At 46.3% G+C, this 21,491-nt stretch overlaps 1 protein-coding gene across 2 annotated transcripts in view; it reads left to right on the forward strand.

Annotated features, from left to right (window-relative positions):
* Positions 1-1,697: 1,697 nt before the first annotated feature.
* The window catches only part of NCALD (neurocalcin delta), a 58,705-nt gene continuing 38,911 nt past the window's right edge, over positions 1,698-21,491 (forward strand). Inside the window, exon 1 of one of the 2 annotated variants that reach the window (XM_074814568.1) lies at positions 1,698-1,833. The gene's annotated coding sequence lies outside the window, so the exon portion shown is untranslated. Of the gene's footprint in view, positions 1,862-21,491 lie in introns of both variants that reach the window. The other variant, XM_074814577.1, reaches the window with a different exon arrangement.

Raw genomic sequence — 21,491 nt, forward strand, 5'->3', positions numbered from 1 at the left:
GGGGTTTTTAAAATTCATCTCGTTATTCATGTTCTGTTAAATGGTCACAGGTTTCCCAGCTAATTGTGAATATTTTCTTTTTAAGGCACAGAATTTTAGACAGTGAGGGCCGCCTTATTCTATTGTAATGACTCTTTGAGCCCTCTTCACTACTTTGCACCAAGGCCTGGGGGGCCGCTCCTGATCCCAGGGGGCTTTGCCCCCTAATATGAACAGCCCCAGGAAGCCCCAGGGCAGCAGCAGTGCTGGAAAGGTGGTTTATAAGCTGTGCTGGAGAGACAGACACATGTCTCACTAAATGCTACATAAACCAGCATTGGCTGTTGCTGATGTTGAGCTAAATATCCCAAGCACCTGCTGCTCTTGCAGTCGGGAGAGGGATGAAGAGGAAGGTGATCAGGCTCAGCAGTCCCTTCACTGCCTGCCATCCCATGTCCCCACCAACCTCCCTCTGCCTTGGGTGGGGGGAAGCCCTCCCCAGCACCCATTTATGCCCCATCCTAGGTTGTCTTTTCATTTTTAATATTTTCTCTTTTGCCTGTTGCAAAGGGGCCAAAGCCAACTTCAGTTGGGGATGCCCCAGTGTTTGCATTTGCAGATCCCACGTGGCTTTACATCTGCTTCCACCTTCATCAGAACCATCTACTGTGGTTTGTTCCTGGTATTTTGTATCCTGGGCACCAGTCAGGAACCATCACTGACTCAGGTGAGCACAGGAGTATTTTCTTGTTGTTGACGCTTTGCCTTTCCTCCCTGCTTCTTTCAGATGAAAGTCTCTCCCTCCTCCTGGCCTCTCCTGCATCCTGCCCCTGGTGTGTGCATGGGCTGCGGGGCTCTGCTGAGGTGATGTGCAGAGAGAAAAAAATGAAATTTCACCGAAGGAGTGGGTTTTAGCTAGAGTTACAAGGAAATCTGAGACACTGGTGTCGTGTCTCTGCCTGCAGGATAAGGCTGCAGAGGTGAGTCAGAGCCAGGTGAAGGCAGGCACTGCTTCGTTCCCCTTCCCAGGACGTTTTGCCAGGACTAGCAGGAGAAGCATCGCTGGCAGGCAAGCAGGAAGGGCCGGTGGCCAGGCGCAGGAACGTGAAGCCAAGCTGGCCGCACACCTCTGGGGGCCAGCCCACACCCCCGCATAGCTGCCACCCCACATCGCTTCGGCAAGGACTTCCTCTGCCTCACCCCGAATCTGGGCAGAGATGCTGGCGACCAAATGTGCATCTCTGTGGCTATGAATAAAACCTCAGCTGTGTGTCATTTTGAAAGACCCTAATTTTAGCTAGCTGGTGCAGCACCCAAGCCTCACATCGTTGAGGTGCCCTGGTACACATGGAGGGCAGCACTTCTGCCCCTTTCCTTGGGCAAACCAGGCGTATAAGGGTTTTTTTCTGCCGGAGACTGGGGATGCAGGAGGAAGAGGAAGAGGGAGGCATGTTTTCTTAAGGGGACAGGGTTAAGAGAGCGTCGGTGATGGGACCAACCCCGGGGTGCAGGCAGCTCCAGCGAGCCCCCAGCGAGCCCTTGGTGTTTGGGTTGTCCGGGCGCCCGTGATGGTTCCAGTGTGCGCGCAGTATGACAGATGACCTATTGAAATAATTTCGGAGCAGTGCTGGGGTTGCCAGGACAACCAGTGCTCCCTGGGCTTGCGCCTGGCCATGTGACAGCCGCCTTGACGTCAGCTGGAGGCAGAGCCTGCGGTTTCGGCCGCTCAGCCAAAGCCTTGTGAGAACCTAGTAGATGCTGGATTTATCCCCGCCACCGCCGTCGCCGCCGCTGCTGTTTCTCAGGGGCTGCCAGAGCATGGACTATTAAAAACTTGCATTTCTGCAGTGTGAGGTAACCATTTGCTTTATGTTCTCGTCAGGTACTGTTTTTTCCTTTAAAAAAAATAGTATAGAAAGCAGCTTATCGTGACTGATATTTTTTTCACTTGTTTGTTTTGGCTGGAAGTTTGCCTTGATGAACAACCCCGGCACTATCAGATAAATGCAAAGCAGCTTCCAGTTACTAATTCTGTGTGCAGACTGCAAAGCAGAGTTAAATTTAGATTAATGATCCATGAAAGGCGAATAAAATGATATTGTTCTCGTTTGTCACTTTAGGAATATAAATGAACATGAGTAATCCTAGGCTAATGCATTTGGGAGTTAAAAGAAATTACGTTTAGGTATTGTGTTGATTTGGGCATCTCTACAGCTTTATACCTCTGTTGGAGCTTGTAGTTTTTCAATGCTGTCCAATTCAGGCGGGTTTGTGCCCAACGTGTTCAGTGAGGGGAAGCCAGCAACTGATGCAGCTAGGAACAGCTTGAAATCCAACTCCCAAAGTTTGAGTGTTTAAATCATCTTTGTTCACACGGAGTCCCTGCACCCCACACACTCCCCAGGCTTTCTGTCCCTCTCCTGGGGCACGCGGCACTCTTGACTGTGTAGTGTTTACAAAGGAAAGGATCAAGAGCTTCCTGAAAAATTATCTGAAATATGACAAGAGAGCAACATTGCTCTAACACAGGCTTTTACCCTTTTTCTCACACGCATATGCACGGCTTGTTTTTTGTTGGGTTTTTTTCTGTTGTGGGTTGAGAGCAATTAGAATAGTTAAAACAAGAACAGCAGCATGAACAGCATCACAGTGATTGAAAAATGAAATGCTATTTGGGTCTTTTGGTAAAAAAAAGAGGCAGTTTGGTTCTGTTTCTGTATTGCCCCCTCTAAGGGGGCTGTTGTGGGGAAGGAGATCCCAGGCTCCCAAAGTTTAGTGCCACAGCCTGAGTTTGCTTGTGTGGGAACATATAGATTCATTTTAAGAACAGATTACAGCTGAAGCATCGTGTGCGTTGTTTCCTGGAAAAGTATGCTAGATCATTCTTATCTTCTCTAATTATATACTTCTGTTCCCTTCCTCCCAAAGTTCAAAGGGTTTATTGATAATGGTAATGATTTTCTAAAGCAGCTGCCAGTCTGAAACAATCACGGAGCTACAAAAAAATTTAAAACACAGAGCAATAAAAGATAAAAAATTCTGTAAAAATTATTCTAATGTTACCAAATGCGGCAGAAGTAATTGTTTCAGAAAGGGAGCCAAGCAGAGGTTAAAACTGAAAACACTTCTGTAAGGAAAGTTATGGCTTAATACTCTGGATTTCACTGCATTTGGCATTCTTAACAGAACAGCAAGGATAAATGCGTCTGAAACCTCTAAACCATTTCACTTGGTGTTATCTCATCTGTTCTCTTGTGCCTAAAACATCAATGTTTTGGGGGGCTGAAATATTTGAAATATTTTTTTATTAAATTCTTCACCTGATGTCAATGCATCAGCGCATGAGGAATCTTGACTGGCTTGTCATAGGTGACTTTAACCGAGGTTTACAGGAGCCACACAGCTTCGGTGCAGAGGTGCTAGCACCCGGTGCACAGCCTTCCCGTGGGGAGTGGGGCTCTCGGCATCCTCGCTCAGGTGATCCGCCCAGGCTGAGCTGGGCACAGCTGCTCCCCAGCTGGCATGGGGAGCCGTGTTCTGGCCAATGGCAGTCTGTGTCCCCCCACCCGCATGTGAGTCCCCCCAAAGTCTGGGTGGTGGAGTAGGAGGGAAGGGCAGGAGGAGGCAGTTGATGTGACCCACCACCCTCCAAGGTCTGCTTGTTCACCAGCTGGTGGGGCAAGTCTGGTGAGGGACTGGGGCATGGAGTACCGGGACAGATTCGAGCTGAGCAGCACCTGCCACTCAAGAAAAGTCATTCACTTTCACATCTAAAGGATTTGGCTCCATGTATACCTGCAGTCATCTGCCAGGTTTGACCTGAGTTGTCAGTGTGGCAATGATGCTCGGTGAGGGTTGGGGCCTCACCTCATCCACTTTGGCTTGAATATAGTGTCCTGTAGCATTCGATGCCTTAAACAGCTGCAGGGGGAAAAATAATTGATGCAACTTCTGCTCAAGAGCTATTAATTAGAAATATTTTAAAAATAGACTCCTCATCTCCAACTGGAATGAACATATCTTGCTTTAGTGATACTGAGCAAGTCTTCAAAAGGCACTAACTTGACCTGAGAGAGGAAGATGATAAACTGCTTCACATTTTAGCAGAAGGGTCCTGGCCACGTTGCAGCAGGAGATCTGAGAGGCAGCGTTACTGGGGAAGCTGGTGAGTGCCACTGAGGTTGCACAGGGATGTGTCCTGCTTGGCAGAGTGACCAGCTCTGTCCCCTCTCACTGAGTCTTTGTGGACTCTGAGCATCCCATTGGCCTGGGGTCCTTTGACCCCAGAAGGTGGGGACAGCCAAAATGCAGGCAGGCAGGCAGCTCGCAGGCAGTGCGAGAGTCTGCAACTGGAGGAAAAGGCACAGGTCCATCCTCAGGAGAAGGGCCGGGGACGGTGTGTGAGAGTCATCCCAGGGCTGCGTGTCTCTGCTCAGTGATTTCATGCTCTCATTTTTGCTGGTCAGCTCTGTACCAACCCATCTTGACAAATGCATGGATTTTACCTTGGGAGTGTGTGAAATTGCCAGGCAATGTAAGCTTAAGCATCCTGCTGTCTCTGCCCTGCCAATGGTTTCACCCACCATGAGAAAAGAACAAGCAACCTGTAGGTTTCTTCCTACCGCCAAGAGAGGGGGAAGGTGGCTGCAGCCCATCCCTCATCTTCTGCCCAATGCCACAGCTGTGAGACTGCCAAGTTAATTGGACTTGAAATCCTCTGACATAAAGAGAAAAAAAAAGAGATGAACGCAGGCTTGGTGACACTTCACCTTCTTCTGGGGAGATCAGATTGACCCTCATACCTCCCATCAGCCTTCATATCATTTGGAAATGTCACCCCCTTGCACGCACATGAGATGATCTCTTCCGACAGTCTCCTTGTCCATGGAGAAGGGCAAGCAGAGCAGCGATTCCTGAGGAACTGGAGCACTTCACCTTAGGAGAGACCTTGGCTAAAAGCAGGACTGAGGTCTCCTTGAGTCACTTCTCACACAACTGGATACAGCCAGGGAAATTAAAAACAGACACCAGTTGTTGATGCCTCCAGCCTAGTAATAATAACACACTCAAGCCTTTAGTGTGCTCTACCTTGATCTGGTTGAGTTGATGGGCAATGACAATTTAAATTTAGGCTAGAAGCATAATAAAACCTAAAAAAATCCTTGCAATGCAGAGAACTGACTCCTCCTTGCATTTTTCAAACAGAATGAGATTTCTGCTGTCTTTTTAAAGGTCCCAGCCTCTACTCAAGGCAATAATTCAGGGAGGGGAATAAAATCCCCCGTACAGGAGGGGAATTGTCAAACAGCGGGAACTGATGTAGCAGTATGGAGTTTCAGCCTCTTAAATTACATATTGCAGAAGTTGGCTTCCACCCTGCTAAAAATCATTACATTGTGCTAATTTAATGTCCTGCATCAACATTAGCAACAACTGGTTTAAATGATAACTAAGCTGCAGTAGAGATTTGTCATTTTAATCAACAGTTGCTTTTCCAATTAAATGCAGATGCCATGCGTATAGTACTCTGAATGCAAAATAAAAGTTGACCTGATTGTTGGTTCCAAGCTAAAGCAACAAAAATCCTAATTCTGGAATGGTTTTGGTAGTCATATTTTAGAAATAATCTTCCATGGTGAGCCAAATCTATGCAGACAGTTATAGTCAGATAACAGTTAAAAAAATAGACTATGTTTTGGCTGTACTTTTGCTGCTGTTAAATTTATCTTCTTAAATAGCAGGGAGTATGAGTTGAGGTTTGAGAAACAGTAATTTTGTAATTATTTTACATGGATCGAATTATTCTGTCATCAAATGTGCATTTCAGACAGCATTACAGTATGAAAATATAATTAGAAACTGTAATTCAGGAATTGCTGAATGTGATATTTCCCAGAGGGAGCACTGTGAAGAAGCTGCCCTCAGTACAACTTTAGCAAATGTTGAAATCCTATAGGTGGAAAATGTGAAGGCCGAGTTGTAAAGTTCCTCTCCCTTCTGCGGTCTCCACACACTGTCAACTTTCTGCCGAACTTCATTTTTCTGTAAGATTCATTTCCACAGAAACATCTAATCATTAAGAGCTGAAGTGCTCAGATCCTGTTCTGCTGAATTTCAGTCTGGCTGTGCTGATAGTTGCTGAACCGCTTTCAGCCACAAAATGACACTGAGATAATGTAAGGATCTGATTTACACACAGAAAAGCCAAGAAGCTTGTAGTTTGGGCTGAAATGCTGGTTTTAATTTGCCCAGAGCCTGGAATTCCCAGCAATGCCTCCTCTCACGGGAGAGAGCAGAGGATGGGTCTTGGTTTAGCTCTGTTTCTCTTCTTTTGTAATTCAAGACTTTTTGCTGTACATGTTCACAGACTTGTGCAAAGTTTTAGCTGCGTAAATCTCACTGATGTCAATCCTTATAGTTTTTTGCTATTCTTGTTACAATCTTTGGCTTATCATAGACATATTAGCTGGAAAGGAACATATCCTCTCTTTTTAGATGGGCTTTTGTTAATAAATCCTGTCCAGTTTCATCTGAGACACACAGTTCTTTGGAGAGCATCATGCATGGCAAATTTTTCCCACCACTTTGTTGGGCTGTTGGACAGGCCAATATGTAGAGCAAAGTCTGTGATGCACAAAGCAAAGCCAGCACTGGGAGGAGGCAGAAGCTGAGTGTGGGGCATGTTTGATGCTTTCATGTCCCTATACATCTCCCACAGTCCTGCTGAGAGACAGTCCCAGTGCTTCTCCAGAGGAAATGTCAGGGCAGGACAGAAAAAGGAGGAGTGTGGACCTGTGAACCCAGGACTGTGTGGGTAAATGGGCTGTAGTGACTCAGGAACATTGTTGCCTCCAGTGTGCTCTGAAGAACAAGACCATTTTCCTGTGCCTGCCCAGGGCCACCTTCCTGCACCCACCTATACCCAGCCCTGATGCTTTGCCTGGGCGCAGGGGAGGATGTGCACCCTGTCACTTGCATTTTGGCTGATGCACATCCTGCAACCTGGGTCTGGTATCTGCAATGTGAGCAAAGGGCAGGAGCTACAGGGCATTGCTGCAGATGTCCTGAGAAGGCATTTTTGTTAGGGAGGATGCAATAAGCCAGGTTGGCTCTTTATGTATAAGTGGCCTCGCCTGGGGAGCCCTGTGTGAGTGCTGTTTTGCAGGTGGGGCATGAGCAGCTCCTGAGCATCACACCCATATTTTTACACATTTGCTTAGAAACTCCAGAGGAGCAGGAGACAGTGTTTCAGTCAGCTTTGTCTGTGCGTGGAAGCAGGTGCACACTGGGGTTGAAAGGCTTTGAGACAGGTTTATACCTGCCATATTTGTCACAAAGCCTCTTAGCAGTGTGCTGAATTTCACCATCAAGTGAATGGGGCCTTGGGAGCAGGCTAGAGCCTGGCTGGCCTCTGCTGCAGGGGCACAATGGGCCAGGTGGGATGGGGCAAGTGGGGGAAGGAGAGCCCTGGGCAGGACTAAGTGACCAGGTGGTAGCAGGATGAGGCCAGGGACAGGCTTGCCACTTCTTGTCTGTTCTGCTGTCACTGTTCCTGCACTGCTGTGTTTGCCCCAGGAGGGAGCCCTGGTAGCATTGCCCAGTGTCCCTGGGCATTTGCAGTACAGGCCAGCCAACACCCGTGTGAAGCAGAGCTGCCTGAGGGAGTCAGGGAAGAGAAATGCTTCCTACATGACTAGTGATGCTCTGTTATTTTGCTGCCATCTGATATAACGGTGGCTAGAAGGGCTGCTCTCAGTGCTGGACGCTGGGTTCAAAATAGGGCTGGAGAAACACTGCATAGTCAACCCTTGCACAGTATGTGCTACTGGAGGACAAAGATTTTGCCTTTAAGCGCTTCATGCTTGTTCTCATATCATAGAAGAGACTGGGTTTTAGAGAGACCCAAGATTACGTGTACAGAGGGTTTATTAGATGAGCAGATCAGGTAGTTCACAAGCTTTCACTCTAGAAAAGACAAGTTAAAGCTGAAGAACGTCAAAGTTAGCCTCTTTCCTCACCAAATTCCCTCGCTCCTAGAGCAGGCGGGTTCCCTGCTTATACCTCACATGGCCTTTCTGTGTCTCCTCCAGGATTGCAAAAACACAATGGATCCAGCTCATTTGAAGTGTCTAACTTCAGCTGAATAATACTCAAAGAGACTTCAGCCGTGAAGCAATTCAGCCTTTTAACTCTAAAGAAAATATTCTGCTCATGTTGTGTGCATGTTCCTAATGGCAAATCCAAGATACCAGGGGGAAGCAAGCACAAAGCCGTTGATTATATCCACAACTGCTATACGCTTCCTATCACAACACTATTCTTTTGTGCAGAATGGCAGCATGATTGCAGAGTCCTCTTTAGCTTTACCATTTTAGCAAGCCCAGGTCCAATTAGAGCAATTATATCTCAGCAGAAACACTGTCTGTTGTCCTCTGGACCTGTCTGTCAAGTGTCCTATTCATAGCTGTTTATCTTGTGTGAGGTTTTTCACATAAAGCCGTTCTGACCCTACTAAAACAGCCTCATCTGAAGGGTAGCTTACATTTTTGTAGACTTATTTCACAGGCTGATGCGAACAAGAGGAGTGCAAGATTACAGCTGGCCAAAGATACATCTTTCAGTCTAACCACGGTCTCCTATTGTTTGAACAATATTGCTGATTTGACACAGCACACAGATTTCACTTTCAATTATTTCACTTCACCCTTCAATTTCAATTACTTTACTGCTAAAAATTGAGAACATATCAGAATTTGCCATTCTTCCTTGCTGCATTGGAGGGTTTCCTTAATCAAAATCCCCAATGTGACTTGCAAGGCATGTTAAACCACTTACAGCTCTGAGGTCTTTGTGGCACTATCTGGTCACTGAGTTATTGAAAAGCTGCTGGGTAGTGGGCACTTCTGCAGAAAGACTATCTACATTTTGCTTTACCCCTACTGTCAGAGCCTGATGAAGGAACTGAGTGACTCCTCCCAAGGAAGTTCCCCTTGTTACCATTAAGGTAAAAGCTGAGAAGCAGAGCTCAGTGAAAGGCAGAAGTGCTGGGACTTGGAAAGGTCAGGGGCAGTGGAAAGAGGAACTCTTCTCTTTCTGAACAAAAGATAGCATACTTCTCCTGAAGGGAAAATTCAGGGAGCAGTGTTCGGAGTCTTCTTCCTTAAACAGAATTAACTCTTTTCTGACACTTCAGAAATGAGATTGCTTGTGAAAGAGAAGCCGCTGTCCCTGCCACTGGCTCCATGGCATCCATGGGAGTCCCAGCTGACACACAGCAGCGCTTGGGCAGAGTAGTGTCACTTTAGGAACTGAAAACATGAGCTCAGACCTTAGCTGTTCTTCCTCCAGCACCATCAGGGCAGCAGCTCCACCACATTTGTTCATTTGTTTCTTATTTTGCCTCTCTTCTGCTAGGGTTTAGCCCACGAGGGAGAGCAGCTGGTTGCTTTTGTCAGGAGGACCTGCAGAGTCGCCAGCAGTGGTGGCCCAGATGTCACCTGTGCTGTCCCTTCTTGCAGGATGCCACAGAGAGGAGAGCCATGCCAGTGCTGACCAAGGCTGCAAAGAGACCTGGCAGATCAGGTGACACTAGTGGCAAGGATAAATGAGAGCTGATGAAACAGCAGTATCACATACTCCATGCTAGCACCATGGGGGTCTTGGTGGATTTGTTAAGATAAATTTATAATGTTTACCTGGATCTGCAGCTTTGGCAGATTCAGTTTCTTTACTCGCAGCAGTGATGGCCTTTTCTCTGTGAACCACGGGCAGTTAGCTGCTGTGCAGGGTTAGATGCCCACGCTCACCAAGTCCACATAATGCTTGTTGTGATGCTGCAATTAGAAAAATACAGTTCTTTGAGAGATGACAAAAGGTGGCAGAAGCACTAGTAGGGTGACTGCTTGCTTGGGCTTTGCTCTTTTTATTAGATACTGGGATCCTTGCAGAAACCCCCATCTCACTTAATTCAAAGTGTCTGATTAAAAATTGAAGTGTATTTTGCTATTAGTTCACTGTGGTGTGGCTCTCATACTGAGAGCCTGTAGTAAAACACAGCTTTCCTGCGTGCAGCTCCCACCATCCTTGTGGATGGCCCTCCTGGCAGGCCGGAGAAGAGACAGCTGGGAAAGAAGGGGTTAAAACAAGCCACAGTTACCAGTTTGAGGCATTTTCAAAAATAGCATCTTTTCTTTTGTTTGCTGAATTCCCTGTGCTTTTCCAGTGCTGTTCCCATTATTCATTTCTTTCCCAAAATAACACTTTTAAACAGAGGAATGGCTTACATGGGGAGAGTTGGGGATCTGCAGCCCAAGCTGGACAGTTGCATGCACTCCCGTGTCTGAGTGGAGGGGGCTCCGAGCTGCCCTTGGATGCTAATGGCAGACTACCAGACAGGTGACAATTCCCAGTATTTCAGGCAATTTTGCCTCCTTGGCAGTGAGCCTGGCAATTCCTTCCTGACAGCCTGCAGCAGTGCTTCTCAGGGGCAAGCTTTGGGTGTGCACAGCTTACAGCTGCCCTTGCAGAGAAACGTTTATTATTCTTCTTTCAACGGGGAAGCTTGAACATGTCTGAGTGGCTTCCAGCTATACAGGGGACGTGCTCATGGCCAGTGCAGAGGGAAGGTGCCCTGGCAGGAGGCATGCTCCCGCTGTCCAGTGTCTTTGTAGCCCAACTTGCCCAGAAGCATTTCTTGCTGGTGGATGGTCCTTTGAAGGACAAGAGGGGAAGTCTCTGCGAAAATGACTCCAAGGAACCCTGGCCCCAGGACCGGTGATGCAGGCAGATCCCACTGAGCTGGGATGCAGCTGGCCCTTGGGTTTCCTCTGGTGTCCCATCCTTGAACGCTGACCCAGGAAAGCAGCTGCTCTGGAGGGGCTCCCTGGCACCACCCTGCTCAGCTTGCTGTCAAACAGCAAGCAGCAGCTTGCTGTCACCACATCCCAACAGTTCACCTTCGCTGTGGCTGGCCAGTCACCCAAGCGCTGAGTGGGAGGATTGAAGCATCCCATCCTCGCTGCCCTCACTGGAAACCAGCCAGCCCTCTGGCAGCCCTGGCAGGGGGATGGAGAGGAGCTGCCCCCAACTGCCTGTGGGGGCTTTGGCATGCAGGACCCCCCAGCTCTGCCCCACCAGAGCCAGCAGCGTTCACCTCTCTGTGGAAATCCCCAGAGTCATACTGAAAGGCATCATGCGGGCAGGTGGCCAGACCCAGATGAGTCACGTGCTGCTTGGACAGATGCTGCTGCTAAATACAGGGTGCTGGGGGGATGGACCAGCCATACCACCGCCCTCTCTCTGGTCTGGGGTCTGGAATAACCCCAGCAAGGGGCTTCCTTAGTGCAGTCAGAGGCTGAGCCCACTGGGGCTGGCATTTGGGGTGCAAGTGTTGAGTCTATGAAGGCTGGTATTCGGCGGTACAAGGGCTGAGCACCACTGGGGCTGGAATTCAGGGATGCCACTGACACATATGTGAAGAGTGGTGTCCGTTGCGGGGAGAGCAGGACCCACCTATACGCAGTGTGGGAGCAAGACTCTGGGCTCTGTGTCGGTGTCGCTGACAGCAGAGGGCTGCCAAAATCAAGCAGAAGCCTGGGTACAGAGCTGCTGTGGAGATGCCCCAGCCCCTGCCTGCTTGTATTGTCGGAGAGCACCAGCACCAGGCAGACATGAGATGACCAACATGATCCACTTTTCTAACACTGTGTTGTGTCTAGTATCTGTTTTCTAAATCCTCCCTTGCCTGAAGTGAGTACTATGCACTGCATAATGCCACTGCAGCTCCGTGGCTGCCACAGCCCTGTGCACAGCACTGCATCTGCCATGCAGTGCTGCCAAGTATTTCATATTTCACTCTGCAAGAGGGAAGCGATGTTCAGGTGCTCTCTCAGTAAAACTTCAGGGTTGCAAGAGGTAAAAAGCGAAGGAGATTTCTGAATGCAGTTTTGTCCTGGTGCTTCTTTTTTGTTGAATTCATCATTTGTGTTTTTGGCCTTGGAGCATAATGTCAGTGGGGTTCAACAGAGCCGGGGAAGCATTTACCTATCTTCTTGCCTGCAGCTTTTCAAGCAGGTCTGATTGTTTTTATTACTTCCTCTGTTAGACATGGAGTTTTTTCCACTTTCCCTGAATTTCCCAGTCAGATCTGGCTGCCTGTGCCTCCTGTCCCTGGGGACATTGCTGGCCATGCGGCCGGTGGGATGGGACTCACCTTACACCTTGCTGCATGCTGGAAAAGCTGCTCATTTATCAGATGCCAAGCAGAGGTAGGCTATGTCACTTGGTAGAGGGTAAAATCTGTCACTCTGGGACCCTTTAGGCCAGGGTCCTCATTTAAACCCCTCCATGAACTCACTTGTAACCCCAGGCAAATCACTTAACATCAGTGGCCATCCCAGTCAGACAAATGTGACCACGACTGTGATGCCTTGGCAGGTCCTTTCCTTGCAGAGCACAAGGATATTCGCTGGGATCTTTTGAACAGTGAGGTTTAGTAAGGCAGGACCCCAGCTTTTAGTAAAGCAGGACGTGGGCATGACTGCATGAAAGTGTAAAGTTTTCCCCTTTCACTTGCAAATAGACATTGCTGTGCTCATATTGTTCCAAATAATACAGGGGATTTAGGAAGACTAGCATTAAGACATTTTTTTCAGAGTCATTGAATATGCTTAATCCTTATTAGCCTTGAGCAATTGTGTCCCAGTGAAGTCACGAAAGGATAGGTATAATTAAAGATCTGTCCTGGGCAGACTGTCGTGCATGTATAGCTACACAACTGCTCTCACTAGTGAAAGAGAAATATGTCCTTCTAAACGAAAGCTCAACAAGAGGAAACATTTTTTTCACAAAACTGAACACAAGTGTTTCTTTCAAGCATCATCAGATAAAAGCAAAAACTTACTTACATTTCTATTTCCACAAAGCACCTAGCTCTAATGTACAGTTCCTTGACTTTGTTCGTTTTTTAACCAAAATGTGATCCTGTTTTAAAGTACAGTTGTTTCATCTGGTAATAAAAGCCTATTCAGCCATCTTCGTGTTTCATCAGTGTTTGCATTCCTTGTTCTGTATCATATTTTGCATTTTGCTTCAATCTTTCCACTGAAGAATCAGTGTTGTCCAAATTGCCACTGCTCAACTGAACATAACTCCGTATTCTTACTATTTAAAGTTGCTTATCTGATTCTGTTGGTGGGTAATTTTGATCAAGATTTCATAGCATGCTAAATTAGTCTTTGCAGACAATTCAGTGACAGGCTTTTCTCCCAGTTATTGCTGAAATCCCCCACCCCACCCATTGCAGAGGTTTATGATCACTGCCTCTCAGGTGTCTGGCACAAATGGAAGTGGCACCATTGTGTGACATGATCGTTACTTCAAGCATTAGCCTTGAGAAGTGCTGGGTAATTGGATGGTTTGTCATGTCTGTTTAAGCACATTATTCCTGAAACTGGTCCTCCTCCAATCAATAAAAGACTCCATAAAATTGTTTAAACATATTAAGAAAAATGTGATTTACTTCAGGAATCTTTATTGCATTTCATTATAGGGCACTGAATCTAATATACAGAGAAGATCACTTTAATTATAAGTGGACAAAAGGAAGATCTACACTACATTCCCACTAAGCAACTATCAGCAGCATGCGCCTTCTCCATCTAATGCAGTTACATAAACTAATTAGGTTGGTGTTTCTAATGGGAACAGTGGTTAAGTACATTACACAGCCCCTGAGAGAAATTGGCATCAGATTAATTTGTTAGGTATTGTGGTATCTGTTCTCAGCTGGTTTTTCCTGCCCCGAGGAAACTCATGAGATAGATAGCCAAAATGTGGGCAGAGAGTTCAGACGATGGGCCGTTGATCTCCCTGTTTCATCTCAAACCAGTTTCATTGTGCTCGGTGCTGCCCTCTGGAAGCTCATCAGATAGCAGAGGACTGTAATGGCCCTCTCCACTTTAAAACCCACATGCATGGCTAGTTCTTGTTTTATAAAGTAAAATGCCTCAGTGTCATTCACTACTGTTTTGTTCTTTATTGCTATTTCAAACTTGGGGCAGACTGTTTTCGGAGGAGGAAAAGAGAAAACTCAGTTGAAGGTGGTATCCGAGAGTGACAGCTCCCTTCCACCTGTGTTCTCCATTAAGTGGAGAGTTTCTTGACTTTTTGCATATAAGCATCTGATAGCTAAACAGCAGAATCGAACATCTCCTGTATCCTGCAGCATCCAAAGGATCTGTGTTACTTACAGCAGGAGCAGCCCTTCTTAAAACTGTGATTTATAATATTTGAAACATAGAGAAGATGCATCAAAGGGTGAATATTATTTTATTTTATTACCTGAAGCACTTTCCAGCCATTAATATCTGGGGGTCATTTTTCTCCCTGTGGAGGAATGAGTGTGCTGAGGCTCGTGAGGAAAGGAGGAGGCCCAGCAGCAGAGTGATACGTGAGGTAACGCTGGGGATGAGGGATCGGGAATGCAGGGATATAGGAGTGCAAAGCCTGAGAGATGAAGCAGCACCTGGGCACCATGGCCATGGGAGCAGCCCTGTGTGTTCAGGGCACCGCTGCATGAAGGTGAAAGTATCCGTGTCTGTCATGGTGTGGCTTGCGGGGAGCATGGGGCAAGATGACTCCTCACTGTCACAACCCAGACAGTCCTGGGCATGCCCTGGAGCAGAAGGATGGCTGTCAGGAGGTTTAAGTGCCAGCAGCCTCTGTGCCCTGGTAGGGTTGGGCAGTGCCTAATGGGAGTCTGTCTTGTGCTGGTCCCCTTGGAAGTCCGTGCCAACCCAGGAACCTTGAAAACTGACCCCAACTGTCCAGGAGCACAGGACCAGCTGATATGAAAAGCCATACAGATGTTTTAGAAAATCCTTTCCTCCCTCTTCCTGTGCATTGATTCAGTCTACACTGAAAGGCAGCTGTCACCCAGTAATCTTTGTAAAGTGGTCAGAGGTCTTCAGAAGAAAAAGCTATGTGGTAATAATAAGTTATTGTGTTCCCTATAGGAGACAAAGGGATCACATTAAGGAAGAAAAACTTTGTAGAAAGTGTGAATTTCTCCATCAATACTGAATAGAAACCGAGTACATAATTCACTTTTGAAGAAAATGGAAAACTTACTATTTCACAGATTTGGACAACATATTCTGCAAATCCTCTTGACTCCAAGGTTAAGCCCAACCAGCTGTGAATCTTACTGAGGTTACTTGTAAATCTTAATTTCAATTAAATTTTTTGCAATAACCATATTGCTTCTCCCAGTGCTCTCTGATGCTTGAACTGACAGAGCTGGCCGGCTCTCCTGACCTGTCTGCTGCGTCCTGGCATTCACTCATCTGCTTGTATAACCCCCTGCTCACATTCCTGCTGCTCCACATTACTGATGTGTGGCAGCAGGAGATTACATATTGCAGAGAAAGACAGAGATACCATAACACTTTTACTTAATGTTACTGCCTTTGGCTCTCCTCTTGGTGATCATTTGTGCTAGAAATACTTTGTCCACTGTAAGAAGCACTCTTGGTTTTTAGGATGCCATTTGTCTTCCAGAGGAAGGCAGAACAGGAGGGGACCTCCTGACCCATCTAGTCCACTGCAGGTATCTACATCATATAGACCCTATTTATGGATTTTTCAAACCTCATTTTCACATGAGCTAAGACATTTGTCTTGTGATCTTCGGAGAAGACTGTTCCACAGACTTTACTGCTCCAGTGGTTAGAGATTTGCTTCTCATTCCAAGCCAAAATTTATTCATGGCTAGTTTATACCCATTTGTTCTTGTGCCAGCATTGTCCTTAAGTTTAAATAGCTTTTCTCCTTCCTTAGTGTTTACCCCCTCTGATGTATTTATAGACTACAACCATATCCCCTCTTGGCCTTTCTTTAGCTAGGCTAAACAGCCGAGTGCCTCTGGTCTCCTCTGAGAGCACAGGCTTTCCATTCCCTTATTTGGCTTAACAGCCCTGCTCTGCAGCCACTGTGGGCCAAAATCCCTTTTCCTGAACATGCTTTCCTGGCCATATACTACAGTAATCTAGGTGAGCCCTCGTACCTCCAAACCCTGGTACAATCTGCTGTGTTTTCATTAGTAGCATAGGTACTTCCCCCTCCCTGGACTCACCAGATCAGTTTCAACAGGTTCATTAGGAAGCGTCATTTGTCTCCTGCAGGTCACATCATATTGGTGTTTTCCAGTTATCTTATGGCTATGTAAGATCTTAGCTCTTCCTCCCACTCCATCATTTCTAGTTAAAAACATTAATTCTGCCTACTGGTCCCTCAGAAACTGCACTTTGTAATATGGAATTTCATCCCATTGCATTATTCCAGTGCTAAAATCATCCCATTCTTCTTGTGTGGTAGCCTGGTTGTCCTGCTGACAGTGCCTCTCATCTTGGTGTCATCAGCAACTGCACTGCTTTGAGATTATGCATCATGGTTATTAATGAAAATGTTAAACAAGATCCATCCCAAGACTCATCTTTGAAGAACCCTATTGCAACCACCTTCCACCTGAGATTTCCCCTTTCATTTCAATCCATGATCCTTAAAGAGGAAACATCTGTCTGACTCTGTCCAGCACATCCCCCAGCAGGAATGATTTACTTTGATTTTAACAAAGTAGTTTTGAATTAACATTTCTATACGCATTTATATATCTATTAGAAATGAAAGCTTATGTGCTGGTTTGAAAGCCAGTGCAGGCAGACTTTCTACAGGGTTTCCATATAAGGTCAGTTCTGCCAAGAAACTTCAGTTCTAACCTCTAACATTTCTACAACTTCAGTCTGATATCTCTCTTCAGCAGACTTGCCAATTGTGGTGCTCAAGTCGGGGTGTTAGCAGACGTGTTTTGCTCTGCTTCAGTCTCCCAGTGGGTTATGAAGCCAAATTCATGATTCAAATGACTAAACTCATTATTCAGGCTTAGTACACTTTTTTATGGGAATTTGGAATGGGGTGAAAATTCTTTTGTGCTCTGGCCTGTGTTCCTCAGATCTTGGCCTGCAGAGGAATAGCAAAAATGATATTTGTACCCTTTACATTCAAAATGGGTGAGACTATAAATATCTTGTAGTCCTAAAACAACATTCCTGCTAGTTCTTCAATTAAGACTGCAAGACTTCTCCCCCAGCATCTCCCTGCGATTCCTCACAAAGATCCAACTGTCTTCTTTTCTTCTTTGTGCCAAAGGGTTTAGAGACTTGGAGGAGTTGATGGTGACATCCCACAAACCAAAGAACAGAGCTACTTCTCTTTTAGGCTCAAATAAAGCAAGAGAGGAGAAATTACTGAATCTTTGGTTGCCCTTTTGATGACAGGAAAAGCAGTCCTTGCCCTCCTTCACTTGAACAGTTCAGATTTTGGATATCTCTTAATGTTAAAACTAGTTCTTCTGAATGTGTTGTATAAATTAGAACTGTATAATTCTTCCTTTAAAAAGAAGTGGAAAAAGCCTCCAGAAATATCAAATCAGTCTAGTTAAGCTTGTTCCCTGCATTATAACTTAGCTTTTTTTTATCAGAGCATTCTCTGACCTGAAGAATTAGCTTTTACTTTTGTATATTGAGGGCTGGCTGACAAGCCTTCATCATGTGCCTACATCTGAGATATTGTAAGCCAAGGACCAGATCCCCCCATTACACTCCAGACTTTGTCTTACTCACATGGTGAACAGTTATCCTGGCTGCAGCTCTAAGAACAATTGATTTGAGGATTTGTCTGCTGAGCAATCGGGCAGAAAAGGCTTTAATTTGTCATGAGGTTGCATTTTCCAGCTCTTTTTGATAAAATAAAGGAACTCCACAACAACAAATGATATAATTCAATCTGACATTGGATGTTGAGCAAACTGAGACCGTGTTCTCCTCAAGCAGTTTTGTGAAACTAGCCTCCAGTATGTCTGTTTCTGCCTGAAATCAACCCATGAACTTGGAGTTTGCTCGGTCACTCTCTAGACTCCAGAGATGGTATTGACTAGCTTTCCATAGCTTGTATGAGACAGCTAAATTTAGGTTTCTGAATCTGGAGTTACATGCCCCCTGTTTTCTGTAGGTAAGTAATGTGGAGAGTTTGATATTAAAACAGTTGCCTCCTGAGCTGCTGTCGAAGAATGTAACTTAGTAAAGATTGTCTCTAGATTCAAAGCATTTAGCGTGTACCTGCACACATGCTTTGAACCAGCCCAGTGCCCTTGCTCTGTTCAGGCAACACTGGGTGCTCTGGCTATGAATTTCCAGTGGAGGACCCCTTCCACCAAGGCAGCTCCCTACTGATCTGAACCCAGCAGAGGGAACACTTTTGCTGGTCTCTGCCTCTCTTGTCAATAGGACATGGGCTGAAGTTGAGCAGAGCCAGGCAGCTGGATCCCTAGCACATACAGAGCTTGTGGTATCAGTCGGAGATGTCCCTGGGAGCAGCAGTCCCCAAGGCACTGCACTGGCTAGTGCAGGGTCACAGTGTGCAGCCAGGTGCCTGAAGCCAGAATTCTCCCCCTCTCCTCCCCTCCTGGAGCATCATCTGTTGCTGAGAAAACTTGGATGTAGGAAGCATCCGAACCAAAAGCATAGGGAGAGGACTGTACCAGCCTGCAGCTGCTTAGCATCTCAAAGGGAAGACTGAATTCCTTGTATCTGGCAATCGAGATGCAGACAGTCACTTTATTGACAGAGTTAGTTCATATTCCAGTCCATCATGTGTACGGATAATGCACTCTGAGATTAAGTGACTGTAGCAATAAATTTGATAACCTAATTTTAAAAGATAAAAGCTCCAGTGAAGTGAGGCTTCATGGCACACTCCACACCACTCAATTTCCAATGCTTCAGAGCAGCAGGCAAGAAAGCCCTCCCTCAGGTAGCTGCTCTGCACCTCTGACCTCCTCCTCCAAAAGCAAATCTTCCAGGGAAGGAAATAGAACAGCACTAAAATTCCCCTCCTGGGCACCAGCATCCACTGTCACTCTTTGCAGCTCACGTGAAAGGTCGTATGGAGCAGGACTTGGAGAAGCCTTTCAAGCAAAATAAGAAGGAGTGCTGTTCTGCATCAGCAGAAGACCTGCCTCCTCTTGCCTCCTCCCTCCCCACTTCTGCAGCAGTTCCTGACCACCTTCCTCTCCCCATGAGTTTCGGATAGCCACAAGCACTGCCAGCCCAGGCTCTGGAAGTCTTACTGGTCTGGAAACAAGGGTAGCTTCTGAGTACTGGTGGAACAGGAAGTTCTGCTTCCCACAGGCTCTTGCAGGTCAGCCGCAAGAAGTGGCACCAGAGAAGGGAGAGAGCAGCCTGTGGTACAGCGTGCTGGGCAGACACCTTGAAGCTTTGTACATGTTTTGGGCTGAGGAATGGCTGAACACACTGGGCATTGCACAAGGTCGGATAGTGTCTGGGGATTGCTCAATACCCACAGGCCTCCTGTGGCAGCAATTTAGGGATAGATATTGCAACCCATAAGGAAACCCCAAGAGCTGGGCATTTCAAGCTGGACTTCAGCAGAGCAACCACTGAACTTGTCCATCTCTGCAGCCTCAGAGACAGGAATGGCTCTACTATGGTGTAGCCAAGACCTAGGGAAAGAGGTGGCTTTGTGTGCATGGGGCAGCTGTGCAAAGAGGCAGTCAGGTGTATTGTGGTCCCCACCCCCTAAGGCATCACAGGTTTTAACAGGTCATTGATTTTCACTCGTGATTGAGCTGCCTTGCATTGCTAGTGGGACCAAAGTTTCTTATGCAACTTAACTGAATTAAATTTTTCATCTGGCCACGCTGCAAGGATGGCATTGTTAGAAACCACAGGCATGAAGCCCATGTAATGTTGGTGGCAGTAGCTTTATTTCTCTTGGACGTGCTAGGGGAGTTTGCAAGCTACACCAGACTTTCCCAAGCATTTGGTTGTCTTTGTATTTGAAAAGGCAGTATTTACATTGCAGGCTCTAGCAATGTGCTCAGTATGTGCTAGTTTAACATCATTTTAAATAATTGATCAGGACTAAAAGAAATCCTTGTGTTGGTTATGTTGTTTTCCTTTATGAAGGCCCAAATGTACGATGCTCCAAACGGTATGCTAAAAGCATCTGCAATAAGGTGATGGTGTCATCTTGTTAGCTTGGAACCCCCTGGGAAAAAATATGCATTAGTTCTATATTACCAAAATCCAAATAAATTAGTGCTGTTTGCACTGTTTGAGTGCTTCAAAAGGAAATCACATAAGAAATATAATGTTTTCAGGCACTCCTGCCCTGTCCATACAGAAAGCTACTGCAACCTATTTACTTGCACCAGCTTCACAACTGACCTCCAGCCAGCAGCTGCGGTTCACCCCAGTTCTAGATGTGAACCTCAGACAAGGTTTTCAGGACACCTTCAAAAATACCAGTTGGTGGTTTCAGTAGGGTTCACCAGGACCAGTTCCCCAGGTCTTCCTTTTCCTGCTTATTTCCAGATCTTCTAGGCGTTTCACCATCTGCACATTTCAAAGAGTGTTTTCAATTCTCGTATGAACCAAGACTGATATTAGGCAGCTGGGTGGAAAAAAGCTTTTGCCTGGATTCTTTGGCCAATATGCACACTTCTTACAAGCTCCTGTTTGAACAAGCTGTCACACAGGTGCGTAAAATATTGCGTTCAGAAAAGCCCTTCACTGCTGGCTTTTGGTGCAAGTGGTTTCTGACATCCTGTACAGCTCTTGGAGCTGACAATCAGCTCTGTGCACAGCATATCTATATTATCCCTCACAACCTCTGTCTCAGCTTGTACTGCCCCTCTCTGCTGTGATTTTTATTTTGTTGGGATTTGTTTGATTAATGACCACCACCTTCTCCACTTGCATGTGCTCAAGGAGCTGCATTGCCTGGTGGAGTGGACTATTCCAGCCGTGTCCCCCAGGAGGGAGTTAAAGGAGACACTGAAGGCAGTCGGGCAGTGAGCAGGGTTTGATGGGGGTGAGTGTTTTTGAGGAGTCTCATCAGTTGCTGTCAGTTCTCCCTTGGCTGAGCCAAGGAGGTCTCCAGACTCGATTCTTCAAGATCCTCCAGAAATACTGCTTGTAGCTGCTGGGCTTCACTCTGGTGTAAGCAGCTATTGCTTCATTGATCTAAGGGAGAGAGACAGCTGCATGTTAGGGGAAGATCTGGCCCACTTCCATCATGCTACATTGTAATTTTCCACAAAAGCTTTCACCAGCAATTGCTCCAGCCCACTGCCAAAAAAGAACAGTTTTTCTTCCTTCAAATAAGAGTGAATGTAGCACTTGCGCCACACCATGTTCTTATAAATGGTAGTTCCTCATAATAACTGTGCCACATGCATAGGAAGAAATCAACAGAGCGACCAGCACACACATCAAGGCTTTGATTGTAAACTTCCAGCTCTGGGAAGGAGATGAGCAATCTTTATGTTGAATTATAACTACAGATATTTCCTTTTTCCTAAGCTAGTGTCTGTTACCATGGCCACAACCTTCAGAATTTTCTGGCTATTTTCTGGCAGATGTTTAATTACTTTC

The sequence above is a fragment of the Strix aluco genome, chromosome 1, assembly GCF_031877795.1.
Source record: "Strix aluco isolate bStrAlu1 chromosome 1, bStrAlu1.hap1, whole genome shotgun sequence".
NCBI lineage: Eukaryota > Metazoa > Chordata > Aves > Strigiformes > Strigidae > Strix > Strix aluco.